Below are 11,644 nucleotides of genomic sequence, written 5' to 3' on the forward strand. Positions count from 1 at the left end.
TAGCAGACATACTGTAGTTGCCTTGCACAATGACTGGGGAACAGGAATTTTTGTAGGTAGGTTATAAGGTTATCTGTCTCACTTTTGCCATGGCAATACACATCACATGAGTTTTACTAAATAAAACTTTTTCATTTAATCTATGCAATCAATGCATCTAATCTGTGTCTCACTGTCACACCCTGGTCTCTGACCGTCCCCGGGGGACTTGAGCAGTGAACCAATATGCCGGTGTCACTCTACGCTTCACTACCAGCCTGCTTTAGTACCAGCAGCTCCAGTGAAGCCAGCTGAGTCACAGGAGGCTGAAACATCCACCCATGATCCTGTAACATCTCCCTCCTCCTCCTCCTCCTCCTCTGCTGGTCCCTCTCTTGCCTGCTGAGACTGCAACAACAAGCATGGCAGCCCTGTGTGTGTCGCACACCCCAAGTCTCCATGTTCCCAGGGCATATCCTTATGTAACTCCAGAGGCCTTTAAAATTTTAATGAAAAGAGAGGGGTACTGTTAGAGAGGGTTTTCTGGCTCTCTGAGGAATTAGGAAACTTCTGGGCTAATTCTGCAGGGCAGCAATGCATGAAGAAATATCTCAACACTTTTGCATTGACCAGTCAGTGTCCCAAAAAGTTGTTAGTGTAACAAAAGAAACAAAAAAAAAAAACTTGGTGGTCACAATGCACAGTCATGTTGTGCAGGTAAGAGGTGTGTAACTTAACAAATAAAGTCAAAGGCCTGAATAAGCACATTCGGTTCTTATTGATCTGGTCCAAACTGCCATATTAATCGTCATCCTAAACAATTTGCTAATTCTACTGTATCAAACTACCAGGTGTAGTTTGACAGGTCCTTAGTAAAACCTTTTTAATGTGAGTTCAAACCAAAAGTTTGATAAATCCTAATTTCTCTAGTTACATGTACGCCTTGTGGTCCCTTCAATCAGAACACCTTTTTTCAGCCGCCTCCTCACAGAAACATTGAAACACTAAAGTTTGTGTGCTCAACCATAAATGAGTTATGTCAATATGAAGAGGCCCCAGCAGCAGGGAAATTTAAGGAATCGTTGGAATCCAACATCCAGGATGACTCGTGGGTGTGATACCTGAAATGTTCATATAACTGAGCAAAGCACCTGAGCAGGACGAGTTGAATGTTCCACAACTCAGAGGTGGATCTGTTCAGGATTAGCAAGGGCAAAAAAGGGCAAGTAAACCCATGTAATACTGCACTTGTCCTGTTTTCTTTTGCATATTTTTTGCTTGATTATCGTGTCACAATTACATGTATTTTAGTGAAATTAATCATGTAATCCATTCTGAAGAACAATGAAGCATGGATCTGAAGAAAAAGTATTAAATATTAAATAAGTATTAAATCATATTTGATGGCCAGTACTCGACCAAAGAAAGTGATCTTATTAGAAGCAACAGTTGCAGGATTTATAGGATTAGAGCTCTATTCTGCTGGAGCTGTTACAGTACAGGCGACCCACTATGCTCAGTGCCACAGGACCCATCTGCTCATCTAGAAGAGGGTCTGCGGCTCCTTGTATCCATGAAGGGTGAATCTGGTGCCATATTGCATAAGGCTACAGATTCATTAACCTTTCGAACCTCCCCTGAGGCTCTCTATTAATACCTGCATCTGTAGCGAGAGAGAGAATATGTGACAGACACATTGGCCGATGCACTTTGCCAGGTCACGGCGAGTTCATTGGATAGGGAGCAGCATGAATGCTAACCATTTGGCTAGCTTTGTATAAACGACTGGGCTTTGTGCTCAACGACCAGCTCCCTATAACTCATCACTGCAAAGTGACTTGTCTCTCATTTAGTCTTTGGCACGGACCGAGGCACTTAGTGCCCAGTGATGAGAGCACTATCACAGAGCTTGACATGAGGCTAGATTAGGCCGCCGTCAAATCCATTAACAGTATCATGAGTACATCTAAGTCCAAAGTGAAAGGGAACTATGAAAGCATTTGCATTTAATTGCGTGGCTGTCTCTCACTTTTTGCCAGGTTTAAGGGTGACTTTGTGAGACTACATCCAAAAAGTCATCAGTAACTGACATCCCAGCAGCATAAACAAAAAAAAAAAGAGACGGCAAAAGGTTTAATTGTTTTCATAGGGTCAGATAACTGTATTTGTCTTGTAATAATGTGAAAGCTTTTTTTCCCCTCCATCTGCAACCCTAAAAACAACATGGCCCCTTGGGTATATATTACTATTCAGGAAGATTTATAGAGCCATTATATTGGACAGAAAAGACCTCAGTAGGTGACTGACAAGGCAGAGACTCCCTGCTGTGTCTGGCATTATAACTCACACTTATAGCAGTCTGCTTAGCTGAGTGGGAAGTGAATGATTGGCTTAAATTCAAGCAGGGGGATGGATAATTACCCCCCCCCCCCCAAAAAAATAGAACTGACTACCATTACCCTTTTCTGAATGTAAGTTTACCAGTGGTTAGTGCTAACAGGGGGAGTTTGTGCCCCAAGCTAACTATACCAGTTTGTCTGCATCATATACACATGTACAACGGCCCAATTGCAAGGATGCAATGTGTCAGGACAGGCAGGCCCACCATGCTACACTACGCGTATTACTATATCTTTTGCATGATATACCAGCAGTTTACTTTCTCCCCTTACTATTCTTAAAAACAATTCAGTCCATCTGGTACATAACTAATAAATATGTGATTTGGGACAAATACAGGTACTGTACGGTTTTTAAACTAACTAAACTTTCTGAATCTTAAGTGGAATACCCATACCATCTATGAGGTACAGCACTGTGTACGGTACGTTGTGTGAATAGGGAGAAGCACATTTACTGTTGTACTGCCCATCTGGGAATGAGACAGCGGGGAAGTGAAGAGGAAGGTTTCAGCTGAGCAGACTGTTCCCAGCACCAAGGAAGCAGTCTCCTAAATAAATCACAACTGGGTTAAAAATAAACTGTAAAAACCTACCCAACCCACCCCCCCACAGCAGTCGAGGTAGCAGCAATTGTTTCCTAAGCTGGCAGAGTTCATAGTAAATTCAACATCAGAGTGACTCGGTGAGTTTACACAACGTCAATGCCTGAATCAGCATGTCTGGATGAGGGAGCTCAGTGATAAAGATGTTAGGCAAAGACGAGGAGTAATGACGTCACTGACTGCAAAGTACTAGGACGCCCTAGCAAATCAGACAAGGCTCTCCATCCACCTTTTCACACGTAATACATGTGTAATGCAGGGCCTGCATTTAACCCAGGTCATTGTACCAGTCTGATGTCTTCATTCCAAAAAAAAGAAATCCAGTATATCTTTAAAAAGGCACTGAACAACAACTTAGGAGTTTTGTGGAATTTTAAAAACAAGAAGTCTACATTAAGATAGGGTCAAAATCTCAAGTACATCTCCAGTGTTGCTAAAATGGCTTAATTGCTTTGTTGGAAATGTATAGCAGCTTACGGGTAATACATCTATCCTGGACAAATCCCCAGGAAATCCTCTCACAGAAGCCTATGAGTAGTTTTTAATATGGACCACCCCTTCATAACTCATAACAAGTTGAACACAATGAAGGCCCTGAACAAAAAAAATCTTTTCATCAAGATACTGCTTTGTTTTTGCTTCTTTGAGGAAATTCCTACAGAGCAGGAAATTAAATACTGATTAAATGTAAATATTTTAAAAAGTTTTTTTTTTTAAATGTCAACAGCAGTAAAGGAATAAACAACTATCAAAACTCAGCTCTCTAATTTTACAATTTGGAAGAAAACACACACACACACACACACACAGGAAAATGTTCTTATTTCTTATGCAGTCTCTTCAATATCATTCCTACCCTGCAGGTAACATGATTTTCTCTTGGCACTGAAGCCAACCGGGGCCTCTGTGTCAGTACACAACAGAAGAGATTTTAACCTGGGATAAAATAAAAACCTTTATGCACGCTCCAACTTTTAGGTCTACAATATGGAACAGCTGCACACTGAAGATTCGGGATCCCATCCTAATGCCTAAAGGCAAACTTCCACTGAAAGAGACAAATTTGTACAAAAAGCACCAAAAAAAACTGATCTGACTGCTAATCAGTCACCATTGATTTAAAGCACCCCCTCTCCATTTCCTCTATGCAAATGTGTTTCTCTTAATGATAGCAAGAAGCTGACGATATTAGCTGCAAGACATAAGATCAATTTAGCACTTTTCCCATGCGTCACAATGCCTGTGAAGACAGATAAGAAATACAAATTTTATTAATTATTACATCCACTGCTTGTCATAAAACTACTGACAGATTTCAGACTTGCTGTGTATTTTGATGCAAGTAAAAAAAAAAAAAAAAATCTGAAAATTTTATTTTGTTAAAATGGCCAACTCCTGAATGCAGTTCTGAATGTATTTCAGTCATGGTATAGTGTCCAAAAAGGCTAAAATCTTAAAGTAGGGAGACAGTGAGAGAAACACCAACAATGCCAATACCAACAATGTTACTGAGCATTATTTCCTGGACACAACAGGGTGTGTCACCCTGATTTCATCTGACATGTATCTCAAAGTCTTTGAGAATTAAAACCATCAGACTTTGCTGAATTATTTATTCACATGTGATCCCAGAGTGCTAACATGAGGATACAGACTCTTCCTGCATGTATTATTAATTATTCACAGAATCATCTTTGTATTGATGACTGGCTGTAATGCATCCTGCTGAGGTATGTCCCTGAAGCATTCAAATACACACGATAATGATTTTCAAACAATACAGTAATGGGAAAACTTACCGAGTAATAGAGTTGACATGATTTGTTTGAGAGTTAGTATTCAAAAGAGTGTCTGTAGCCTACAGGCTACTAGTATATACCTTTCACAGATGAGCTTTGAGAGTGCCTTCATGAAAACTTTTACTTGCTGTATAAGGACAAAGCCATTTTACAAAAAATATACACTAAAAACTAGTTATTGGTTATTAAAGATAAGAAAGATGAACGTGTTAATTAAGCTTATCCAGATATCACATGCAATATGAGTAAAGTAATCTGGGGTTGGTCTGCCATGACAAGAATCACACTATTTCTTAATCTGCTCATAATAGAGTTATTAGAGTGCATATAAACACACTCACTGACTTATCCGCCTCTAAGCATCAAGCCTCCTTTTCACATGTTAATCAGGTACCAGACTGGGCACTGAATATGCCCTAATTGGCTTTGCATGACCCTAAGCCACCAGACAGATCTGTGTTAATTGTTTAACTACAGTACGTGCACTGTTCCCATGATCCTGCCACGTCTGTGTCTCGCAGTCAAAGGTGTTCATTAAAATGCAGAGATGAACTCAGATTTTACATCCCTCTGTGGGATGTTATAGGTTGGCAACAGGACATGTCTTCCTGCGACATCTGTCCCAACCTGCTATATCCACACTGTGTTGAAACAGAGAGCAAAGAGCGAGATGTGACGCTTTTAAGTGCGGGCTAAGCTCGAATAGGCTCTGAAGAATATTCAAAATCCCTTTTACATTAGTGTGTACATACTGCTCAGCTTCACCATGGAGGAAGGAGCAATTATCATTTCAAACGAGTGAGTGAAGCAGAACTGGCAGAGGAGATAAGTGCTTAAAGGAGAATGGGGGTCACCCTATTCCCTCTGATACAGATTTGCCCTTGCCTCAAATTATTCAAGCCTGACGGGGAACAGTGGGGGATCGGTTCTTGAAAAATCTGCAAAGTGTCAATAATGAGTTGTGTATGTCAGTCAGAGCGCGGTGTGATAGGAGGCATGATTTCCCAGACTTCCACTTGATCACAGCCCTGTTTAAGAAACTATGGGAACCTTTGGAAATGAGTGAGAGCCACTCTTAGAGGAAAGCACTTCGCAGGTTTTAAAATCATTGCTATTAGACTACAAACTCCCTGGAAAACAGATTACACTAATCTCCTTTTGTTTATTATACGCTTCTGGGCTGAAAAACTCTCTACACTTTTAACCTGATGACCCATTTCGACTAATGAAGTACGCTGACCAATCAGGAAATCCTCCTGATTAGAGCCGAACATTTTGCCCCGAGTTGGAACATCACAACAAAAAGAGACAGAGGAATTCAAATTTCCACTCGCTTAGGGCTCTACAGCTTGACAGAATGCAATTTAATGATTGTCCAAAGACGTCAGCAGTGAGGCAAAAAAAAAAAAAAAAGAAGCCATTTCATTTATTTCCCTGCCACACACAGCCCAGATATATAGGGAGCACTGTTGCTATATCAAAGCTGCAAACGGCCACGAAACACAACATCTCATTCATCTGCTGGGCTGATGATGATGATGTCAGTCAAGACTGTGAACAAACTCTGTGGCGTGACAAAGGAGAGTCAAAGATTTACAGTCATGTAATCACACAATAGAGGCCCTTGTGAGGTCCGGACCATGCTGTGTTAGCATCACAGTTCATCTGCTAATTACACCATCAAATCCAAAGACTTGGCTATCCATTGCAGGTTATTCATCTCATGACTTAAACATCGAGTTTGGGGGGAGCGCGATTAATCCCTGCAGTTAAACCGATGTGAGGACTCATTTCTTTACACGATTTGACAAGCAGGGCAATGGGATTTAAAAGCGTATCAGATGACGATTTTCTGTTTCTTGGCCTCAGCTTCACCTTGTCAGACCCACACTGCAATCACTTGAGCGCGCTCAGGTACGAACGTCGATGATCGTAACCACAAGCCTTGACCACAGAACTGTTCGCATTACTCATCCCGAGTGGAAACACGACACAGTTTGTCTGAGTCGTTTGTCAGGCTTGCCGCTTCGAGGCAGGTGGCTGTTTACTCTCAGCAAACATGTCGACTTCAAAAGGAACAGCTGAGGCACTTCTGCTTTGTTTACTGTCAGGTAGGGGCTCTGTCTTTGTCTCTGCAAAGCAGTCGCCACCAATAAAGGAAGTAATAAGTCAACAGTGCGGTCCCTCCTGGAAACAATCCCGCTGATAATAGCTGATACATGGAGCAGATAAGGAACAGGGTCATAATGAATTTATTCAGCCTTAACAGCTGAGTAGGGTAATAACTGGAAACGATTAAAAAGCCCTAATAATTTTCATACAGTCCCTAATATAAATAGGATTTCTGCACCGAAGCATGAATAAATCAATACATGCATGTAGCTTGTATTGACACATCACGATAGAGCACACTTTTTCTTTAGCTGCAAGTGCCTGATAACTTTCACCTTCTACCACATGTACAAAAAGTTAAATAATGTGATCCTGCTTGGTAATGTCCCATGTAAATACTGAATCTCACGATGATCTTAGGGCCAGAAAAACAAAACAAAAAGGCAATAACTATATCCATGCCGCCCCAATTGAAATATAAGATACGGTTATCAGTGGATTCTCCAGAAAAAAATATTACAGGCGCACAGAAAGTCTGTTTTCCATTACAAATTCACTTTATCTTTTTCTCTCTACATTTCTTTCAAAACAAGAGAAGGAAAAAGGAGAAGACATTAATTTCTCTCCGGAGAGGAACATGTTACGTAATATATTTCCATCCCATGACAGCCACCTCAGTTAAGGCCTCATCCAGGTCCATGCAGAGGACACTTCTGACAAACTTAAACACTTGTCAGAGAGACACAGCAAAGTGAATAAACCTGCATTTACAATGAAGCTGAATGGGTCAAAGTGTGGTTTCCAACTTGGTTTTGAAGACTGATACCAACTAAAGTTAAACTTGGGTCTGCCACTGTCCAGCTTTACTGTGGGTCTGTGAACACGCTTTTCTATAACAATTATAGGACTACTATAGGAATATTTTTGCACTAATTTAAGTTTATAGTAGATAATCTGGTCTCATACACACTTGAAAATGATTAGTGTAGAATTTTCCATGAGTTTTTCCTATGGTGACCAAATATGGAATAGAAAAGCTATAAAGATTCAAGACATGTTGAATCTTCAGTGTAAATACTGCAGAAACTACATTTAATTCATGCAGGACACGCTCCATATCTACTCTGTAAATTTGCTCAACCGCATTTTGCAAACAGAGTTAAGCAAATACACAGTACATCTATTAGGACGGGTGTAATTCTGTGATATGTGTGTACCTGCAGAGTTAGATTCCAGCCCCGTGTGAACAGTGATGATGAAAAGTCAAATCAGGAAACTGAATCTCAGGCTCATCCGCATGGCCTCAGAGGAACAGCACCTGCATCCAGAGCAACCACTTTGGCCCAGCTTCTATACCCCTGCAGGGCCTGGCCAGCCCTTCTACAGGACCTGCAGGTCATACTGAATATGAATGGCTTTGCAGCTGGCAGACAGGGCTGCAGCCAGGTGTTGGTGAATGCAAATGCAGGCCATTAAACCTTATCGCCCATGTGTAAAAGGCGAGGTGCGACTTTTCACAGTTTAGGTTGCATTAACGCTACAAGAATTCTCTCAGATTCCTCAAAACCAAAGCGCCTTCGCTGCCAAATGTTCTAACTGCAGGAAAACCTCCAAGAAAACAAAATCTATGTTTTGTTTTTTTTTTACACATTTCTCTTTTTTATTTCAGATAGACAACTAACCCTTTTTTAAACTCTTGCACAAACTCGACTCAGCTGATGAAAAAGCAGAGAGGCTGGCTTCATGCCTGCTCCCTCCCCGGGTGCAATCTGGCTTCAGCCCAGTGAAATGACTGTTTTCCCACATCTCAGCACTATATGCGAGGCTGCACAGGGACTCTGGATACGCAAGTTCCCATCAGTTTGCACTGATCACTTCCAGTCCCTCTGGACACTATGAGGCATATCACTGACTTTTTGAGAGTTAAAAGCATCAGACTGTCTCCCCTTCCCTTCCAAATCTTTACCACAACCTCTCCACATGCTGACCATTCCTCTGAAGTTGTTACAGTGGGTGGAGTGTTGGGTGGAGTCTGTGTGTTTGTTTTGAGTGTTTGAATGTGCGTGTGATTGTGTGGGTGGGGGTCTGTGAGTGCGTATGTGCGTGTGTTTCAGAGAAAAAGCGAGGGAGGGAGGGCAAGATGCTTTTGCAAGTGATTCTGGAGAAAAAAAGTTTCATCTTTGTTTACAGTGAGAGAGCCTGAGACTATCAGTGCTATTAGTGTTATTGATATAGTATCACACACTGGTGAGGGGAGGAGAAAAACAGCTGAGGCCTAAAGGGGAAAGACAGTTCCACCGGCCATTTACTGTCTGATTCTAGCAAAGAATATCAGCACCTTGTAAACACTGCACTAGGCTTTGGCTCTCACGTGTTTTTATAAACCTCCAGATCTGGTCCATCAGTTCAGGATAAAGTACAAATTTTCCTTCTGTGACGCAGAAAGAAGGCGTGATTTTATCCTGGGTCAAACTGTGTTTGCTTTACAAGAAATGCAGATTGATATGGGAGGTATGTCAACACATTCTACAAGCAGCCATCAGAGATAAGAAAAGGCAACTATCTGGAAGAGAATAACAGGAAACAGCATTCAGTCAAGTTGGACACAATCAATTCCTCCTAAAGGCTTCACATGGTCATTAACTGACCTGTATGATTAACCAGGACTTAGCAGCAGCAAATTTGCCAATGTTTCTTTAAAGTCTGGTGAAAATAAAGCACAGACAAATCAAAAGAAGTGTTTCTTGAGTGTTGTATTTTTTTGGGGGGGGGGGGGTAGATGCAAATAGCAGCTGGGTAGACTGAAAACAGAGGGGCCAGTCCATCAGACTGTCTCCTCACCTCCACATACTGCTGCATATCGCTGCTCAAGCTGCAATGTAATTAGCTTTAATTCAGATTTATAAAGCAGAACTTGGCCAGCATGTGAATGAGACCCTGATGGAAATGACATCAAAGTAACGCCACCACAAACGTTATGGAGGAAAACATCCAGAGTCTGGTTCAGTATTGACTATCACAAGACAAAAACCACCACCAACCAGAACAATTTTCTCAGAGATCCTCCATTTACGCTTTAAAAAAAAAAGCCATTTTAGAAAACCTGGCAAGGCTTAACATTTAAATTTACGCCTATCTGAGGAGGTGCACACAGTATTCTTTCTATAATAATAACATAAATGTACTGTATTTAAATGATATTCCGCTTCTCGCCTCTCCTCGTTGTAAAGGTGTTTAACCTGAAAAGCAAAGAAGAGCGAGCAGGCACATAAAGACCTTACCATCCAGGGGCTGCGGCGGAAAAAAATAATAAATAAAGAAAACACGAGTCTTCACAGTCGCTGGAACCCAAAACGGTCGGAAAATGAAGCAAAGTGTTTAAATCCGTAAAGTGCACTTTTTAGGCTCGGTCGTAAGAGAGTCCGTTAGCGTGACCGTGAAGTCCATCCTCCGTCTGTTTGAAGACGAGCCTCCTCTACTACACACTGAACGCTGGCCGCTTTCAAGCACTCCAAACTTTAGCCCCTCCCCCAGCACACGCTGCCCGCCTGCACACCAGAAGCTGTCCGTCTGCATCCGTCTCCTCTGGAAATCACTTCAAAGTGCGGAAAATCAAAATAATATGATCCAAGTTACAGTTTTTACAGTTTTTACAGTTTTTCTTTTTTTTTTTTTTGGTCACAGAAAATATTCCTATATTAGCCTACAGGTGTTCATGAATCACAGCAAAGGTGGCTAAAGTGCAAAAAAAAAATGTATTTTTCATTGATGAAAAAAGAGAAAAATGATGGACAAAGATAACTCCTGTGTAATTTAGCAAAGCCCTCCGGCCCCAGAACTCTCTGGGGATATTTATTAGACCTGTAGGAAGCTGGAAAAAGAGTTTGTGGAAAGAAAACATAAAAATGGCCCCAAATTACTGTGGGGCACTGAGGGACATGTGTCCCATCACAATAAAAGCCTGAAGTAGTCTACAAGTGTGCATAAACATAAACTTTGCAAAACATGTCTAAAAGTGCAGAGAATTTGTTTTCGTAGACCAAAAAAAAGAAGTAGTAGTATAGAATTGATGAACTGAGCCATACATTTACAAGTAAGTATATACGTATAATCACAAGTATATTTTGAAGAATGAGGAGAAGAGAACTCAAATCTCTCAGCATCTCGTCTCTCAGATTCTGGTAGTGACAAATTATTTTGCAGAGAGAAAGTTTTCTTGTTTAGTTGTTTTAGTTACCAGTGCTCTTCTTCCGCTCTCTTCTCATTGCTCCCCTGCAGCCGTCAGACAGAATGAATGACAACTCAGGGCGTCCACCACAAAGAGAATTACAGGGGATTATGTACCAAGGCAAAGACCTAAACACAACCAGAATCAGCCATTCGTGTAATCTCATTTCACCCCCATAAAAAGAGTTAAAAAATACTGTGGGCTTTTGTCATCTTATTCAGTCTGTCAAAACAACAGACAGGATGGCTGTCCCCTCTGCTCCGTTCAGGACGTCCAAGCAAAATGATCGTGATCTTTTCTCGACAAGGAGGGACACAAATCAAGCTCTAATGCATAACACAAAAACACTCCTCACACCCGGAGGGGAGAAGATAATATTAATAATTAGTCTCCAGCTTCTTTCAGTGACATGCGACAATGTGTGAATTTGTCAGATATTCTGACTGTTAACACCAAGAATGTGATGACAGACACCAAAGCTGGCGCAGAATGCTTGAGGCTGTATCCTGATAGTCTTGGCTG

At 41.3% G+C, this 11,644-nt stretch overlaps 1 protein-coding gene across 1 annotated transcript in view; it reads right to left on the reverse strand.

Moving 5' to 3' along the window:
- Positions 1-10,357, reverse strand: part of sema4bb (sema domain, immunoglobulin domain (Ig), transmembrane domain (TM) and short cytoplasmic domain, (semaphorin) 4Bb) — a 45,016-nt gene extending 34,659 nt beyond the window's left edge. Inside the window, exon 1 of the mRNA XM_041039811.1 lies at positions 10,176-10,357. The gene's annotated coding sequence lies outside the window, so the exon portion shown is untranslated. The remainder of the gene's footprint in view (positions 1-10,175) is intronic.
- Between the last annotated feature and the right edge of the window lie 1,287 nt (positions 10,358-11,644).

Source organism: Toxotes jaculatrix, chromosome 1, assembly GCF_017976425.1.
Source record: "Toxotes jaculatrix isolate fToxJac2 chromosome 1, fToxJac2.pri, whole genome shotgun sequence".
Classification (NCBI taxonomy): domain Eukaryota; kingdom Metazoa; phylum Chordata; class Actinopteri; family Toxotidae; genus Toxotes; species Toxotes jaculatrix.